The sequence below is a fragment of the Lissotriton helveticus genome, assembly GCF_964261635.1.
Source record: "Lissotriton helveticus chromosome 1_1 unlocalized genomic scaffold, aLisHel1.1 SUPER_1_unloc_17, whole genome shotgun sequence".
NCBI classification, from domain to species: domain Eukaryota; kingdom Metazoa; phylum Chordata; class Amphibia; order Caudata; family Salamandridae; genus Lissotriton; species Lissotriton helveticus.
This window is the reverse complement of record NW_027611656.1, coordinates 4178868-4198978: the sequence shown is the minus strand read 5'-3', so window position 1 is coordinate 4198978 and position 20111 is coordinate 4178868. Positions and strand designations below refer to the sequence as shown.

At 44.9% G+C, this 20111-nt stretch overlaps 1 protein-coding gene across 3 annotated transcripts in view; it reads right to left on the bottom strand.

Annotated features, from left to right (window-relative positions):
• Nucleotides 1-503: 503 nt before the first annotated feature.
• LOC144805649 (uncharacterized) overlaps nt 504-20111 on the bottom strand; it is a 749755-nt gene continuing 730147 nt past the window's right edge. For all 3 annotated transcript variants that reach the window (XR_013605564.1, XR_013605566.1, XR_013605567.1), the window contains 2 exons: nt 2739-2828; nt 504-632 (listed from right to left, as the gene is read on the bottom strand). The gene's annotated coding sequence lies outside the window, so the exon portion shown is untranslated. The remainder of the gene's footprint in view (nt 633-2738; nt 2829-20111) is intronic.

The following is a 20111-nucleotide window of genomic DNA, read 5'->3' as shown; positions in this document are numbered from 1 at the left end:
TCTATGATTCTTCTTAATGTCTCAAATGTACCAAAATTTCTTTTTGTTAACAACCAACTAAGACCCTTTTCATTATATTTTGGAAACCGCTGTCTTCTTTCTTATGTTGAATTGCATTCAACAAAACCATTTTTTACAGTCATAAATAAATATTAAGACTCGCTCGTCCTTCGTTTCACTCTTCTTTAGCTTTTCGTTCTTCACATCCCTAAACTACATCTGATCTGATATGACTTGGCTTTAAAATAAAAATTGGCCAGCTGAGTTCAAGTGAAATAGAGGGGACCATTGGTTACCAGAGAAGTACAGCCACTAATGCTATTACAAGTCAAGGTTGACTGTCTTCTCCGTGATAGCCCAAAAAGTAGTTATAAATTAGTAAATGTTCTTGACAGTACAGTGTACTTATACTAGTGTACTGTGTACTACTGTACAGTACATCATACACTCCTTTACGAGCCTACTCAAAAAAAATTCAATAAGTAAGGAGTATAATAACTTACCACCATCCGCCGCCGCTGAGCCTTCCCCCCCAGCTCCTCCTGTTGGCACCGCCGCATCCAGAGTGGACCCCTCCGCACTGCTGGCCCCAGCACTGATGGTCATCTGTGCCGCATCAGATGTTGTGACGTCTAGGAAAAACATGTCATATTTTCAGATGCCATACACAACCCCCTATTTTGTCTCGTAATGGAAGGAAATGTTACATAACACATTTTGTATTACTGGGATTGAAAAAATGTTACGGTTTTGGGGAGGGTGTTAACCTTTTAGATGCTTATTCCATTAAATGCTACACTTCTTCTTTTGACAACTGATTAATGCTTGCTTAACGTGCACCATTTTTCTCATTACAGAAAGAAGATTCCATTGCCCTTCTGCCAGACGATTCACCAACTACTACTGAGTCACCACCAGCAGTACTTAAGTACTTTAAAGAAGGTGGGGGCTCACGCACAGTTATTCTACTAACTTCCTGTGTCTGTTAGTGTTAAATATTTTTACGTTTGAGTCATACTAATTTCATTCATGGGAATGTTGTTTAAAGTAAACTTTAACGTCATCTTCATCCATAAGAATACTACGCTATTAAAAATAAAGAAATAATGTTTTCATTTCTCAATTGAAAATAAAAATTTTAAACTAACAAACACTGTGTGGTTTTTGTTCACGAGTGAGTGAGCGGAAAGGTTTGAACTACTGCACTTGGCAGTCATGTTTCAGTGACTCAGATAGGCCGGGACTCGGAGGTAGTCTCTCTTCTTCTGTTCTTCTGGGTCGTAAAATCATTGGTCAGACATTCTAGATAGTCGGTCAGGGGAATGGGGGTTCAACTTCTGTTCGGACTGAGGTATGTCGAAAGTCGAACTGCACCTATCATCAACAATATACAGTGTCAAGCGCACACAACCTAAGTTTATTCGATAGTTTGTGATGTGTTCTTTGATGGAAGGACAAGACCAGACTTTTCTTTTTTTATTTGTTCCTTTCCTTATTTATTGTATCACAAAATGGTATTTGTATAAATGCAAACCAGCCGACACGTGTTTCGTCAAAAACCTGGTTGACCCGTGACTCTTCAGGGCTGTTGAAGTTAGGCTGAGATCAGTATCGTCGGACCGGTGATAATTCCAATACTTTCGAGAACTGACAGAAGTCCCTCACCGTAACCGGCTTACTGACAAGCCTCAACGATGGGTCAAGCGGATTTGCTTGCCCGTCAGTGACCGACCGTATACTGAACGGCGGCACAACTCACATTCCCTGTTCGAAGGAGCACCTCCTCTGCGCACACGGGAACATTACTCACCGATGCCTGATTAGGACCGGGTTGGAATTATCACCGATCCGACGATACTGATCTCAGCCTAACTTCAACAGCCCTGAAGAGTCACGGGTCAACCCCATTTTTGACGAATTACGTGTCGGCTGGTTTGCATTTATACAAATACCATTTTGTGATACAATAAATAAGGAAAGGAACAAATAAAAAAAGAAAAGTCTGGTCTTGTCCTTCCATCAAAGAACACATCACAAACTATCGAATAAACTTAGGTTGTGTGCGCTTGACACTGTATATAGACTTATAGAAGGCAGAGCTCCTCTCTCCCTTCTCTCGCAGAGAATAGGGTCATCTCTGATCAAGCTGCACCAACAATTTACAATCATAACAACTACCTCGAACCTACCAGCTGTTGAGCGCCGTGCTATTTCTGAACAAAAACCCTACGCCGAACTTTGAACCTATCATCAACAATGTCCTATTTATCTTGTTCATACTTCTTTGTGTGAAGAATAGTCCCTGAAACACTAGCGGTATGGGATGTGCTCCTCTCAAATCAAAAAGGCAACTGCTACCTTTTACTTGGTGTAAACAATGACATTTTGTTGTTGGAAAATGTCAAAGCACTTACATTAAGAAGACTGGAATAGACAGCAAGGGCAACCCAGAGGACTGCACTCAGTGCCTAGAGCTATTGCTGTATCAGAGTTTTGTTTCACACCGTTTGCCGAATGGACAAGCTTAGCTACCTACACAGACCGACTCATAAATGTAAATAGTAGTAGCACAGAGAGTGATGGTAGAGGCAGGATAAGAATGTAGAAAGTAGTCCACATTAGAAGAAGATCAAAGACTATTTTGTAGAACATAGAATTATTAGGAACCAGTTTGTAATGAATAGGAGCTGTAAAAGTTAGGGAAGTATAAGTATTAATATAACAATAGAACAACTTACTGGGGCCAGCAGAAGAGCCTGCAAGGGACTGCTCCTGTTCACCTTCTGCCACCGGAGTCTCTGTCGCCGTCGCCTTGCCCCTGGGAGGTCCTGGTGATCATGAAATAATGAAACTCAACATGGATGATTGTTTTTTGGGAAATATTTGATTTCTTTGTACTCAATCTAAAATTATGTCAGGGAAACAAATTGCATCTGATCTGGTCAAGTCCCCCATTCACACCTTCATTCATACTACCGTGCTTCCCATTAAACTCACAGACATTCCGCACCCCGCTCCAGATAGGGGCGGTGCCAGAGTTCTTGGAGCGAAAGGCAAAATTCAATTTGCCTGCAAAGAGAACCCCAGGAATTGCTATTAAAAGTTGTTTACTGCAACTACACGGAACCTCATAAGCCCTTACCACACCTTATGGAAGGCTCCGCCCCCACCTCAAAGTGCATCTCTCTGGCGGTCTGCGAGGTGCTGCCTGTTTTCTCCCACTGAACGACCAAACAACACATGGCAGAGGCCACGAGAAGCAGAACTGCCGCGGCCATCCTGTGAGTCTGATGTTAGCTCGGTGCCCCCAAGTCCCCCATTCACACCGCTTTCACACCATTCATAGCCCAGTCCACAGACTGCACACACACTGCAGGCATCCCCGACTATGCCTCTATATATAGCAAAGAGGTGAATGATGTCATAAAGCCTGCGAGACCCAGGGGTGTGATGTAGTACATGATGTCACAAACCTGCCAGGGTCAGGGGTGTGGTGTAGGAGATGACATCACAACCGATTGATGGGAAATGCTGATAACACTCAAGGCTGCCTTTGGGGACCAGTGATACATTATGTTGGTAGATATAGGTCCATCTTTCGCATAACATCACGGAAGCAGAAGATTGAGCGAAGGAAGTCAGTTACAATAATCTTATTATTACGGTTTCCTGTTTTCTCTTTTTTGCATACATGTTAACAGAATCTGTAAAGGCGATGGTGAGATGGGCCTAGTGTACTGCACAGGAATGCACAGCTTGTCATTCTGTTTCTTCCTATCTGCTCTGCCCATTTCACAGGTGGGATTCAGGTATTCAAATGGCAGGGTGGCATCTAAGGGTTAGAAGACACCCTACATCTTTCTTCTGCACTGACTAGCAGAGCCTGGCAGCGGTCTTATGGCCGGGCTCTGAGTCTTCGTCTGTGTTAGCCTGTCTGCTGGCCTGGGCTCCCATAGACTCCTTCTTGTGTAACTATGCACGGCTTCAAGAGCATTGCACACACACATGCATTCAATAGAAGGTAGTTCTGGATACCCTGGGGGGTCAAGGTGCACAAGGAATATGTAGTCTTGGGATGTACTGTTTTCTACTCCCAAAATCAAGATACCACACAAAGCTGCTGGCTGCTTCAACCTTAAAAAAATGAATGTTTTGTGCAAGAGGCATTCCAAATGTAGAATTTGCATTCCATACATAGTTCGAACGTTCCAAATTAGAAGCGCTGTTCCAATCTACATTCTAAAGGAATTCTTTCAATTCCAAATTAGAACTCTCATTCCAAACTTAGAACATCCTTTACAAAATAGAACTGTCAATCTTAGAACTCAAATGTTATTTGAGCAAAAAGCCTGGACATTACATCATGCCTTCATTGTGACACCAAAAACACCTTCATTAACTCTATATATACCAAGGAGGTGAATGATGTCATAAAGCCTGCCAGACCCAGGGGTGTGATGTAGTACATGATGTCACAAACCTGCCAGGGTCAGGGGTGTGGTGTAGGAGATGACATCACAACCGATTGATGGGAAATGCTGATAACACTCAAGGTTGCCTTTGGGGACCAGTGATACATTATGTTGGTAGATATAGGTCCATCTTTCGCATAACATCACGGAAGCAGAAGATTGAGCGAAGGAAGTCAGTTACAATAATCTTATTATTAAGGTTTCCTGTTTTCTCTTTATTGCATACATGTTAACAGAATCTGTAAAGGCGATGGTGAGATGGGCCTAGTGTACTGCACAGGAATGCACAGCTTGTCATTCTGTTTCTTCCTATCTGCTCTGCCCATTTCACAGGTGTGATTCAGGTATTCAAATGGCAGGGTGGGATCTAAGGGTTAGAAGACACCTTACATCAGTCTTCTGCACTGACTAGCAGAGCCTGGCAGAGGTCTTATGGCTGGGCTCTGAGTCTTCGTCTGTGTTAGCCTGTCTGCTGGCCTGGCCTCCCATAGACTCCTTCCGGTGTAACTGCACACAGCTTCAAGAGCACACACACACATGCATTCAATAGAAGGTAGTTCTGGATACCCTGGGGCGTCAAGGTGCCCAAGGAATCTGTAGTCTTGGGATGTACTGTTTTCTACTCCCAAAATTAAGATATCACACATAGCTGCTGGCTGCTTCAACCTTAAAAAAAATGAATGTTTTGTGCAAGAAGCATTCCAAATGTAGAATTTGCATTCCATACATAGTTCGAACGTTCCAAATTAGAAGCGTTGTTCCAATCTACATTCTAAAGGAATTCTTTCAATTCCAAATTAGAACTCTCATTCCAAACTTAGAACATCCTTTACAAAATAGAACTGTCAATCTTAGAACTCAAATGTTATTTGAGCAGAAAGCCTTGACATTACATCATGCCTTCATTGTGACACCAAAAACACCTTCATTACAAGTTTGTAAATTCGATTTTGCGCAGAAACTGGAGTTTCTGATCTAAGGGGTGTTGCAAAAAGAGTAACAGTACTGCACTTTGTGGGTTTCTCATGGACACATTTGGTCAGGTAAAACTTTATGGAACTTGTCCATGGAAAACAGCTCTGTGCTTGGGAAAAACCCAACAAAATCTGGGCAGAAAGGTGGACATCAGCTATAATTCTCCCGTGCTGAGAGGAAAGTGCCTAGCAGTGCAATATTCTGCATCGTAGAATGTTTAAACACTACAGTATCGTCGATTGAAGTTATGAAATTTCTGATGCGGTATCGGCACAGCACTGGTCATTATGAGATCAGCGACATGGTGCGAGAGCACGGATGTCACATGAGTGTTCGTGCACATTATAGCATTAGCCAGTCAATGAACCAGCACACATTCACAATGTTCTCCCAGTCAACTGCTCCACCCAAGAAGAGGATGGACAGATCCAGGGCCATTAACTGATCCAGAGGAGGGGTAAGGGAGAATGGGATGCTACCTGGGGGACAGAATGATATAGGGACTGTGGGTACCATCTCAAATATTAGCCCTCTTTTTCAAATATTCTTCACTTGTATATACCATTTAAAAAAAAAAAGATTTTACATGTTTCTTTTTTATGTTAATGCACTTTATTAATCTGGTATTTTAATCTAATTTAATTTTCAAAATAGCCACAATTCCCCTGAGTAGGGTTTGCAGACGACAGGTTAAGAACTGTTGTTTCAGACTGAAGTATTTGAGAAAAGAATGCAAGGGAAATGAAAGTTTGTTAATTATCAGAGTAGAAATTAGAGTTGTAGAAGGCTGGACCAGAAAACCAACACATGATGGAGGCGCAAGTTAGAGTAATCTTCGGGCAGACCCAATTCTCTTATTCATCCCAGCAACCATCGCAGAGTGCTCTTCACTTGAGAAAAATGGCAACATTTCCCACAATTATCAGATTTTTCCAAAAGTGCAAGTAAGTTGGTTCAGGCTTTAGGTTTGGAGAATTGGCATTTATCAAAATGGAAATGTCATTTCTAGAGAAGGGGTATAACTGGCAAAGTAATGTGAATGATAAAAGAGAAATCTGTCTCTAGAATGACTAGTCCTTTCCTGGCACTTTTAATTCATCCAGTGGTCTTGTTTTAGATAGTGCTTTATGATGCTGCACGCCTTTGTGCGCAGCGAAATATGGTATTACAGAAGGAGCCAGAGACACTTGGGTAGCCCCTTTAATATGAATTGCGCTGGTGCATGTCTTCTGCTGGTGCAGTCACTAGCAGGTTTTCCCTCATTTGAACTGCATGTGACCCATAAATTGAAGGAACCTATTGCATGTACTCCCAGGGATATTACAAAGGTGGGAGCAAGGACAGATAAGCAGTAGGTGCAGTGATAGGACAACACACATGAGGTGAGGTACAATCAGTGTGCCCCCCTGAGGCACAACTTTAGAAAGAGGTACAGAGTCGTCAAACACCCCAATTACCCTGTGCAGTAGGGTGTAATCTGAATCCCTGTGTGGTATCCTCCACTTCCCTTGCATGTCCTTGCCTCTGCCATATGTGTCCTACCTCTGTTCCATCTTGGAATGTGCCTTATTCAAGGTGTTCCACCTTCTCTGGTCAGTTGCCTGCTGGTCTTTGGAGGATGAGGTCCCTAGTTTATATTATACAATAAACTTCCTTCTTTTCATCTCCACCTGCCTGGACTTCTTTTATTGGATGATTCTACATTTTGGCGACGATTGGACTACACCTACGCACAGGGACCTCAACTCATCAACACCTCGTTTTGTGGTATTTTCCTTGTTTACTGAAGATTCAACTTATTTGCCTGTTTCAAACTCAAGGATCTTTGCAAGAACTTCGTTCATCTCTCCAGCAACAAAGCAACCAAAGGTACTGTTTATCAACGTATCCTGGTATTTATTAAAACCTGGATCATTTTTTTTTTCAATTAACCTGGACCGCTTTCTTTTACCAGAAAGTTGTGGCTGCTTCCTATAATTGAACTATTTGAACACCCAACGTTCAGATTTTCCTTTATTCATTTCAGCGTTCATTTTAAAAGAGGATTAATTGTTTATAAAACAAATGCATTGAGCGAGCCACTCACCCCGTTGCCTTTCAAACAGTATCCTAGCAACGCTCGAGCTCTGCCATTCCTCCTCAGCTTGCATCTATTAAAACGGAAACGCTCCTCACACGCGGACACGTCACTCTGCGTTTTGACGTCATCACGTCCTCCGCCATCTTTGCCGGTCCTGTTTTCACAGCGTCTTTCTCCGCTCCGCTCGCCTGCTCAATCAGCTGCTGGGTGAGAAGCGACAAGTACTAACCGGCACTTGAACAACAGGTGAAGCGGAAAGCGGTTAGAAGCGGCAAGCGGTAAGCCGTATCATCACTCAAGCACTGTTCTGTACCCTAACAGGAGGAGAAATTACAGACGGCGACAAGCGATAAGCTGTATTTTCAGCCAGCTCGAGACTGATATCTGGCTTCCCGCATTATCTACATTCTCATTGGCTGTCATTGGGAACTTCTAACGAGACAGTCGTCTGTAGCCTCAAAGTTTCTGCACATGTATGAAGATTGCCACTCTTCTCAACGCTGATTGACACAGCATATTGGTATAATTACTTTATGTGATTTGTACAACTCCTTTCAACGCTGATTCACACAGCATGTTGGTATAACTGCTCTATGTGAGTTTATGAAGATTGCCACTCTTCTCAACACTGATTGGCACAGCATATTGGTATAATTACTTTATGTGATTTGTACAACTCCTTTTAACGCTGATTCACACAGCATGTTGGTATAACTGCTCTATGTGAGTTTTAGAAGTCATTTTCCTTCTGCTTTTAGGTTACCCCACCTTCTTTACAGACAGCATCCGTAATTTACTGTTTTTCCCCAAAACATGCAAAATGTCACTGCCCCTCCTTTCTTTCTATCTGAGCCAAGTGATCCTCCAATTCCTTGGCTCAAGTGGAAGAAGGTGTTTGCTCACTACGCCAAGGTCTGTGGTACTTCTCTCAGTGCTGAGAGAAAATCTTCTTTGTTTATGCATTGTTTAGGCTCGGAGGGCCAGGATGTATTTGAAAATTTGCCTGATTTACCTGATGCAGAAGCCAACGCACTTAATGAATATGAGGTTTGCATAAGAAAAATGGATCTCCACTACCTTCCAAAGTTAAGCATGGTTTTAGAGCGTTTTCACTTTGGGAAAAGGATGCAAAAACAAAATGAGACTGTAGAGCAATATGTTACTGCTCTTCGCAAACTCGCTTCTACATGTTCTTTTGCTGCTACCTTGGATGAGAGACTTAGAGACCAGCTTATGCTTGGTTCTTCTCTCGAGAAAGCTAAGGACAATCTTTGGCAAAAGGATAACCCTAGTTTACATGAAGTAATCACTGCCCTCAAACTTCATGAGCACTCTAATACCTGTTCTGAGGTGATCCGTAAGAACGCCTCAGAAGAAAAAAAAGGGTCTACTGAAGTAAAAGAAATAAAAACGTCCTCAGTTCCCACAATTCAAAAGTCTAACACCTCTGACACGGGAAACACAAATGATAAAAAAAATTCTGGTTCGGATATTAAGGCAACCAGCTTTAAATGTTATCGTTGTGGAAATGTGGGACATTTAGCCAATGCCAAAGATTGTCCTGGTTGGAAAGCAACTTGTTCTATTTGCAAGAAGAGAGGGCATTTCACAAAATGTTGTAAGTCCAGTAAGGCTCAAAAGAAAGTGCGAGTGGTGGATATTTATGAACAAGAACAAACAGACCCAGTGGTATGTCAAGTGAATGCAGTGGGTCTTGATGGCCCAATGGAAGATGTTTCCATTGAAGGATGTTCTGTCAACATGCTATTTGATTCAGGTGCCAAGATTACACTAATTCCCAGGGTTTTCTTTGAAAAATTCTTACGTAACAAAGTAAAGTTACTCAAACCAGATCTAATTCCTAGAGGGTATGGTGGCAGAATAATAAGTCTTTTAGGATACTTTCTGGGTTCAATTGATTTTAAAGGGAGAGTCACAGCTGGTAAAATTTATATTTCTATGAAAGGAGATTCCCTTATCAGTTGGCTACATCAGAGAGACCTTGGGGTCTACCTTGATCCCAATCAATCTCCTTCGGTCTGCTTGAGAGAAATGCCGGTTGATGTAGCAGTTGTCTCAGATCACACTGGTTGGGCCAAAAGATATCCTGGAGTGTTTTCCAAGGATCTGGGGTGTCTTAAAAAATACCTTCACTTGATAAAATTAAAGGAGAACTCTGTTCCCATTGTGGCGAAGGTAAGAAATGTCCCGCTTCTGGTTCGTGACAAAATGAAAGCTGAGCTTGAGAAACTGGTAAACAATGGTGTAATAGAGGAGGTCGAAGGTACAGAATGGGTTTCTCCTGTGGTGATGGTCCGTAAGGCCAATGGGGAGGCAAGATTATGCATTGATATGAGGGAATTAAACAAAGCTGTGATTGTTGACCATTATCCCCTACCGAATATTACTGAAATGCTATCTTCTTTAGGTGGGGCCACACATTTTTCTACGCTAGATCTTTCCTCTGCCTACCACCAGGTAAAACTACACCCATCTTGTCAGGATTTCACAACGTTCATCACTCCCTTTGGGACATATAAATTTCTTAGAATGCCGTTTGGGCTTATTTCTGCGGCCTCGGTATTTCAAAGAGTGATGGAGGGTATTTTGGGTGGTCTGTCTGGTGTTAAGGTCTATCAAGATGACATCCTGGTTCATGGCGTAGGTTCTAAGGAACACGATGACAGAGTGTGCGCGGTCTTGCATAGGTTGCAAGACGCGGGTCTCACACTTAGATTAGATAAATGCAAATTGGGGGTTGAGACAATTGAGTATTTAGGACATCTTGTGTCAGGCTCTGGTATCAAACCTAAACCGTCGTTGGTGGAAGCCATATCCAATCTCAATTATCCCAGTAATAAAGATGAGTTGGTTAAGTTTCTTGGGATGTCAGAGTTCTATAATAAATTTGTTCCTGGTTTTGCCCAGAAGACTGAAAAGTTGAGAGTTTTACTTAGAAAAGGACAAGAATTTGTTTGGGACAAAAGTTGTTGTGAGGAGTATGACCTTATTAAGAAGTGCCTCAATAATGCGCAGAATCTTGCTAGCTTTGATCCCACTAAAGATTCCTATATTATGACTGATGCCAGTTGCAAAGGTATTGGAGCTGTTCTTTTGCAGAAGGGTGAGGAAACTGACAACACCATACTCTTCATTTCAAGACCTCTAAGAGGTGCTGAAGAAAATTATTCCGTGGTAGAAAAAGAAGCTCTGGCTGTTTATTGGGCTGTTAATAAATTAAAGAAATTTGTCTGGGGCAAAAGGTTTTCTGTTATCTCTGACCACAAACCTCTTAAAGAAGTTTTTGAAAAAAAGGGGATTGATTGCATATCGCACAGGATAAGAAAATGGGTTGTCGCTTTGCAGGACTTCGAATTTGGTGTGTCTTATCTACCTGGATCTAATAATATACTTGCCGATTGTTTGTCCAGGCTCACGGGCAAGGCTTCTTCTGAAGAACAACGTGACGATTTTTTTTGTTGTAATGAAGACTTGTCAGAAGATGTAAAAGTTTGTGTGGTCACCGAGGGTGTTATTACGGAGGATGAGTGGATCAGTGAACTGAGATCTGATTTAGACCTTCAACAAGTCATTACATATGTTCGTGATGGTTGGTGTCTAAAAAAGGATTGCAATGATGTTGTGAAGTGTTTCTGGACTGTGAAAGATCAGTTGTCTTGGGTTGATGGAGTGTTAATGAGATGTAGCAGACTTGTTCCTCCAACTAGATTGAGACATAAGATTGTGGAGTATGCACACTCTAGTCATATGGGCATCGCAAAAACCAAATCAAGAGTCAGGGAAATCTATTGGTGGCCTGCCATGGACACTGAAATTGAAAGATCTGTGAGAGATTGTCCACAATGCTCAGTTAGTGATAAGATACTCAAGTGCAGAACTCAACCTATGGTAATCAGAAAACAGTCTACTGGCTCATGGGTTGATGTCTCATTGGATATCTTAGGTCCTGTCAAAGTTAGCAGTCAAGACAAATATGTTATCGTGTGTGTTGACATGTTTTCAAGGTGGCCGTTTATTAAGGTCGTGAACAAGGTGGATGCCTCTTCTGTGGTTACCTTTTTGGATGAATTGTTTTCCAATGAAGGTCTGCCTAACTCGGTGCTCACCGATAATGGTGTGCAGTTCGTCTCTGGTCTGTTTGAGAGTTTTCTTAGAGAGAGAGGGATTCTGCACAAGCGTGCCTCTGTTTATCATCCAGAGAGCAACGGTGTTGTAGAGAGATTCATCAAGGTCCTGAAAGAAACGATGCAATTAGCTCTGGTTTCCAGCTACAATTGGGAGGAAGCTATTAAAAAGAAAGTATGTGAGTATAGATTCACCACACATTCCTCTACTGGTGTGTCACCATTCGTCTTGTTCAAGGGAAGGTCTCCTTGCACTCCTCTCAAGCCTTCTTGGGTTGGTACGAAGATTGGGGTTAATGACACTTTGAGCACTGACTGGAAAGAGAAGGAGTTGGGAAAGGCAGCGAAAAGGAAGGTTGAGTACGACATAAGAAAAGCTGCTAAAAAAACCGTGGTGAGAGTGGGAGATGTGGTAAGGATTAAATTGCCAGAAAGAAAGTTTGGTGTTTCAAAATTCAGCCAACCAATCAAAGTTATAAAACTTCTAGGTAATGCAGTTAAGACACAGGATCATAAGGTGTGGAACCTCAGCAGAATAGCTGTGTGTCGCGCCAAAAATATGGAAGACAATGTTTTGTGTCATTCTCCTGTACCCTCAACCTCTGTTCCTGTTAGAAGATCTACAAGGAAGAGTTCTGTTCCTTCTCGTTTTATTGACTGAGTTCCTGCTCACTTGTTACTGTAAATGTAACTGTTTTGCTTCACATTTTCTTCCCTGAATGTTCACCACACCCTCCACTTACCTTTTGTGTTTTATTGATAAGAGGGAGGTCTTGTGGTATCCTCCACTTCCCTTGCATGTCCTTGCCTCTGCCATATGTGTCCTACCTCTGTTCCATCTTGGAATGTGCCTTATTCAAGGTGTTCCACCTTCTCTGGTCAGTTGCCTGCTGGTCTTTGGAGGATGAGGTCCCTAGTTTATATTATACAATAAACTTCCTTCTTTTCATCTCCACCTGCCTGGACTTCTTTTATTGGATGATTCTACACCCTGCTCCTCTATTTGTTGAAACCCTAAGGATTTTTAGAAGAAAATCCATATGCTCATGATAAGTTCTCACAGAGGGCAATAATCCTGCTAATAAGAAGATTTGCAGGAGTATAGAATGGAAACTTACATGAAGGAACACAGAGAAAAACTGTAGAAATCAACAAAAAATGGGGATCTTCCTGGGGGCGAAGACAAAAGCACAAAGAGTGAAAAGATGCATAGGGGCAGGCAGGAGCAAAACCAGAGAGAACATGTTGAAAAAGGGCAACAATAAAGAAGAACAATCAATACAGTTACCAAATATTTTGAATAGAAACCAAACGATCAATGCAAAGAGAATAGGCCTGGCTTTCAAGTGGTTAATATTTTGATGATTGTAATCGTGGTTGGTAATGGTGTTGTTGGTGGAGATGGTAACAGGAGAAGTAAAGGTTGTGGGTGTAGTAGAAATGATAGTGGCATTGGTGGTGGTAACAATTCACACCCGAGTCCTGAGACAACCACTAAAAGAAGCCTCCCAGGGGCCGTGGCGAAGACGGAACTGGAGTGTGACATGTTTTGTCTCTGCTCTGGATCCCCGCGGGCCTTTCATGCAGTATTGAAGCACCGGGACCTGCTTGTTTGTGCAGTTCCCCATGGGCATCTTCCTGGACACCCCCATAGGCGGGGTAGCTCTGTGGACCAGACAAGAGGGGATCCCCCGAGGGTGATCGCGGATCCTGGAAGCTGGTGGGTTTATCAAGGTCTGCCATCTTGCGGGAGCGGCTGGGCTGTGCGAGACGCCTCAGGCCCTGCTGAGAGTGAATGCCTGATCATCAGGGCTCATCCGACATGGCTACGCCATGTGGGGGCTGGGCGGATACAGACCTGCATGGAATTGGGTGCCCCTGGTCTCTGTTTGATCCCGGGGGCATGCCTGTGGGTGGCTTGGACCTGCAGCATAAAACCCAGTGGAAAGTGTGAGGCATCAATTGCTGACCACCCCAACAGTGAGTAGCTGTGCCGACACAGAGGGTGCTGGTAAATGCCAAAATCAAGGCCCTGACATAGGGTTACGCCTGCAAGCCCTGAGAGGAGAGAAGCAGTTGCTGCCCACCTGCATGTCACAACAACATCGCCTTCTGGCCCGTGAAACTGTGACTGGCCTCTGGGCAACCCTGGGACCTGTAAACTTCTGAGGCCCCCCTCTTAATTCTTGTGGTCTGTGTCACGTTTTGCATTGGCCCCCTGTAGCAACTGGAAAGCATCTCACCTAGTGCCAAGAATCAGCATCCCCAGCCCCACCTGCACGGGACCTCCCACGTTAGGGCCCCTGGAGGTCGCCTCTTCCAGCCTTGAACTGGTCCTCACCTGCCTCCGTTGCTGGGAGGACTGCTGGTAACAAGACTCTTTCAGTGTGTGTAGAGTCGCACCTTGAGGTTGAGGAGCTGGCACAATACCTAGACTGTTGCTTGAACTGCAATTCCCTCCGTCCTTCCACCCAAACCACCTTCAACACCCGCGTGCACCAGGGAGACACCTGGCGTCTGCTCTTGTGACCATTGAGAAACACCCTTGAAGAAGCAGGTTGTAGAAAATCACCTGAGTTTGCCCTTATAATAAAATATCCCTGACACCTCTAGTGGGATCTGTGCGCTTACACGCCGATCTTTGCTGGAGATGTTGGGGCCTGTTGGACCTCTGTTATTTGTTTTCTGTGTTTGTTTCCTGCTTTCTTTGGTTAAGTGCCCACTGCTGAGCCTATGTTCAGTTCTCTAATGGTCTGAATTATACACAACCACACTTCGGCACGTGATTCACTCCTTGATTCCCTGTCCCGCTCCCTCCGCCCACAGACACAATGCTCACGAGACCAGCATCTTGGTTATTTGACCCCTGGGATATGGCATTCCCTTGCCTGTGCCACCTTGCCCTACCCCTGTCAAGCCATAACAGGGGCCCACCTTCTGTTCTAGTGGCTGTTGGCACTAACCCCTGCCATGGGGACAGTCCCACACAATAAACTGCTCTCCCGAAACATTTGCGCCTTAAAGTCGCCTAACAAATGTAAGCAGGTTTGGCGATACCTCCAGAGACATGATCTGGACATCATCCTTCTCCAAGAGACACATCTCCTGAGGGAGGGCAATCACCAAATGTCACACCCAAAATATCTCCTTTGTTACTGGGCACATGCCCCTACTGAAACGCTGGGAGTGGTGAGTGGACACACTGTGCAAGGGGTGATTCAGCTCCACAACATTCAAGGGTGTCAAGGATAAGGAAGGACGCCTTTTAACCCCTTCCACGCTCATGACGAGCTGGGCTCGTCATGCAGTAGCCTCCTGCTACGCTGATGACGAGCCCAGCTCGTCATGAATAATGGTGTTTGTAAAGTTCCAGCACAGGAGAAAAATCCCCATAGCGTTCAAGGTGTTAAAGTTGAGTATCTTAAGGGGCACACGTCCTCTCACCCTGCCTAACATTTACTCCCCCAATCAAATGTTCGACATTTACAATTGGAGCATCCTTTGGGATCAACAAGCAGATGTGGTGGGTGATGGTATAGTGGAAGGAGACGTATCTTGGTCTGTAGCTTGGTCTGTAGCATGGCTTCATATCATGCCACCGTCACAAAGTCTGCTAAGCTGGAGCGTGACATAGCAGATCATGTGTTAGTAGACGCTTGGTGTTATATATATCCTGTCTTGCAAGATTACTCATTTTACTCCCATGTACAAGCCCCCTACTCCCCTATTGAGTCTTTCATACATACTCCTTACTCCGGGATCTCGATACCGCAACCATCTCATACATCTCAATCTCAGATTATGGTCAAGTGGAGCTGGTATGGACTAGTGGCTCGAGCTCCCATAGGTGACCATCATAATGAAGCTTCCCCCGCATCTACTTACTGACCCGGTAGACACAGAAAAGATCCCAAAAGGGATTATAAAGTCCTTTGATCTCAATGCCCTCCTGGACACACTGCATCAGATGCTTTGGAGCACGTACAAGGCTCACATTAGGAGGGTTATTTTTTCTATTACCAAAGCCAGAGTGAGGGAGGCCGGACTGGTAGAAATGGACATATCAGTAGACGTTAAGGCCCTTGAGATGCTTGACCAAATCACCCTCACCAGACACATCAAAGGACAACTTGCAATCCTGTGGGGACAGTTGAGAGTGCATAGGACCAACAAGGCTGAACGCTCTCCACTGGCCTTAAAACAGAAGTATTATTAGGGGAAGAGCAAGGTTTGCTCATTTCTAGCCCGCAAACTATACCATCAACAAGCCAAGACCCATATTTCTAAAATCCAGACAGGGGATTCTCCCTGGGAAACCACTGAGAGGGCTAAGCAACAAGCATTTTATGACGATTCTACTACCAAGCCCTATGTAGACGAGATTACACCCCAGGGCACGATGAACGCTTACTTACATGACTGTGTCTGGGACCAATTAACCTTCTTCACGCTGACCTCCTGCACTCTCCAATTATACTCACGGAGCTTGACTGGGCCCTCCAGGAGATACCCAGGTGGGAAAGCGCCAGGCCTTGATGGGCTCCCCATTAACTTCTACAGAATATTCCTCCCTAACTTACCGGATTGGCTATTGACACTGTTCAACTCCTGTACCCATGACACACATCTTATGCCTACTAAGGCTGCTGTTGAAAACACCTTCATACTCAAGCCAGGGAAGGACCCCCAGCTGTATTCCACTTACCACCTAATGGACCTCCTGAACATAGATGCCAAGATCTTTACAAAGATCCTCGCCAATAGACTAGGGCAATACTTCCCTGCCCTCATCGATCCTAATCAGGTTGGTTTTTGTAGTAATCGGCAGGGAGTGGATATCATTCGACAGGTTGTGAAATCCTAGTGTCACAAAAGCCTAGCCTGCCTTCTCTCGTCTGAAGGGGAGAAGGCCTTTGCAGGATGAGCTGGGCTTTCCTGCGTGCAGTCTGGGCAAGACTGGTCTAGAGCCAGGCATGAGCACCAACATCATGGCATCATATTTAACCCTGACAGCCTCCATCCTCATTAATGGACACAATACGAACTCCATTCATCTTTTGCAGGGCACCCACCAGGGGTGTCCACTATCATCCATACTCTTCGCTCTGGTAGTCGAGCCCTTAGCTATCACTATCTGGAAGTCGGAGCAGTGGGGGACATACCCATTGGAGGGTAATCCTACAACATAAGTCTCTTCCAGGACGATCTTTTGCTGAAACTCACACAACCTGTACGTTCCTTGCCTGAGGTGGTCAGCTGCCTCTCTGCCTTGGAAGGTGTGTCGAGCTTTAAGGTCAACATGACCAACTCATACATCCTTAATCTCACTGTAACTCAGCAGGGCCTCCATGCGCTTCACATGCTAGCATTCACACAAAGAGGGACAGGGCTTGGTAGGTCCAACATACAAGCCCCTAAGCACAGAAGTGGAACAAGAGGTATGCAGTTCCTATGGAGAGTAGACTGGGAGTCCAGTGGGGGAAGGGAGTGGGGCCGATGGTCGTGCTAGAAGACTCCAGGTAGGGTAAGAAAGGAGGGAATGGGATACTTACTATGAGGAGCAAGGGCCCTCACACACCCCTAGAGGTGTCATGCTTCATCATAGCCAAGCACATCATTTGGCCGGCACTGCCATGCCCAATGGGCCCCCCAGGGGGACTCTTTGCTGGAGGTCTTCTTTGTTGTTAGCCCTGTGTCCCTAGAAGATGGGGGGGCGGAGTGAATGGGCGATGAGTAGAATGGGAGTGAGAGTTTGTCTTAAAATAGCTATGTGTCCAAAAATTATTTTATTCGCTGGATACTGATGCAATGGTTAAAAACAACCGACTGTAGGAGTCGTGGCTGGCGAAGAGGATTAAACCTGCTACAGCTCGAGGTGATTACTGAATGGTGGAAGTGGTCAAATGGTCGACATATTTTGTGCCTGGGTTCTCCAGTAGGATGAGTGGAATTTCATCAGGACATCCTATCGCTCAAGGTGGCCGGAGAGCTTCAGTCACCTGTGGGCAATTACAATCTCATAGGCCTTGTTAAGGCTGGGCAGGAGGTTGTCCAACATATGAGTTCTCAATGTGGCAGTGCGCATAATCACTCTGGGTCTCTTGTACTAGCCAACAGGTTGTTGATCACTGCACGTGCTGCCAGATCAAGTTCAGGTAGATTCAATTCAGTCAGGAATTAGGAAACATCTACCTTGTGTTCAGACTATGGGGGAATGTAAAGGACATACCAATATACCGTGAAGGATTCATGGATGGCTGTCTGACTGTTGTGGATCTGTAGAAGGTGATACCTAATCATCGACATCTGCTAGGTTGTTAAGCAACGGACGAGGTAGGACAGGAGTTCCCCTGACTTATCTCTCTCTCTGTTCATTCCAGCTTGTCCTGTTGCAAAGTAAAAGCAACGCAGTTGCTCAGTTAGATGGATGTGGTGTGATTGGGCATCTGTCAGTGTGGGTAACATCCCAGCCTGCACTAGGACCGCAGTCTATTGCTGACCTAGTGGTGCCTCTGTCAGGAAAGCCCTGTGAATATTTGCCCTAGCCACCACCCAAGCCCCAAGCACCTGCCACTCAGTACTGCTTTCAGTGCTTCTCACTCCAACAACCTAGAAGTGGTTGTGTCCCAGTTGTCAGTGAAATATATGGAGACTGAATCTCTCAGCAATGAGCAAAATTAATGGACCGACAGCAACGTAGGATGCAGTCACCATGTGTGGACTGGGGGGTGTTGCACCCTACACCCAATGTGTATGTGTATTGGCTCCTCTTCTGAGAATGTTATTCACAGCTATTCAGCATCTGGCTCCTCAGGTTGTAGTGAGAGCTGCTAGCAAATAATTCCATTTCGAATGTGCATATTGTGTACTGCACAGTAGTAGGAGTACACATGGGCCAAAGGACGTAGGATCCTCCAGCAGTGTGGGAGGGACCAGTGCGCAGCCCATTGTTTAAGGCATGCTGCAAGCACTGGCGAGGATGCCCGAGTGGAGTTCATCTGTGGCTCTTGGACACAATTGACATTGCCGTCCTCAAGCCAGAGGATATGGATACACCTTGTGAGGATGAGGGATAGGTGCAGAATGAAGTATGGTTTGTCCACATTCATCACTGAAACACTGCCCCCTAACCTTGTAAAACATCAAGGAGACCCTCTACAAGGAAATATTGCCTTCAGGCTCCATGGCAGTGTCTAATGGGCTAAATGGGACTCCCGTATGGACCCACACAAGGGCTACCATTGCCAAACCAGAGTAGAGGATGCAAACATATTGGCAATGCAAACACTTTTGGAACTGGGTCTAATATTCCGGTGTCAGATGTGTCTCTTGTAACAGTGCAATGTTTTTTCCCTTCGCATTCAGAGAAAGCATCACTATGCATGTATCTCCCTTGGTGACCCCATACCTCTGGTATTAAAAGTCAAAATGCCTTGAGTACCCATGTGTATGTAGTGTACTGGGAAGTGTGGGGAGGCATTTCTGGAGTAGCCTGCCCCCAGGTGGACCACCAACACACATCTTGGAGATTTAACCTGGGGGGCTGTAGCCCTCTAATCAGTGGTACAAAAGGGGGTGGTGATGGACAGAGCATCTGAATCAATCAAACACTCACACCCAGTCAAAAGATCAGGCTTTAATCCATCACCGTTCTTTAGCCCACTCTGCCACCCCAGTTCAGACATGGCTATATGCAAATCAGTCTGACCCTGTGCCTCATGGGAACAGTCCAGACTAAACTGCCAAGCCATGTCTTCCCTGGACCGGAAACAAGGTTCCGAGGACCGTTTTCTGGCATTCCAGCCGTCTTCAGCCCGGCTTGCTTGAATCCAGTGGCAAAGTGAGCAAGGGACTCACGCCTGAGCATACCCTGCCACACTTATGGTGGCCAAAAGCGATACAAAAGGGGGTGGTGATGGACAGAGCATCTGAATCAATCAAACACTCACACCCAGTCAAAAGATCTGGGTTTAATCCATCACCGTTTTTTAGCCCACTCTGCCACCCCAGTTCAGACATGGCTATATGTAAATCAGTCTGACCCTGTGCCTCATGGGAACAGTCCAGCCCGAACTGCCAAGCCATGTCTTCCCTGGACCAGAAACAAGCTTCCGAGGACCGTTTTCTGGCATTCCAGCCGTCTTCAGCCCGGCTTGCTTGAATCCAGTGGCAAAGTGAGCAAGGGACTCACGTCTGAGCATACCCTGCCACACTTATGGCAGCCAAAAGCGGTACAAAAGGGGGTGGTGATGGACGGAGCATCTGAATCAATCAAACACTCACACCCAGTCAAAAGATCAGGGTTTAATCCATCACCGTTCTTTAGCCCACTCTGCCACCCCAGTTTAGACATGGCTATATGCAAATCAGTCTGACCCTGTGCCTCATGGGAACAGTCCAGCCCGAACTGCCAAGCCATGTCTTCCCTGGACCGGAAAC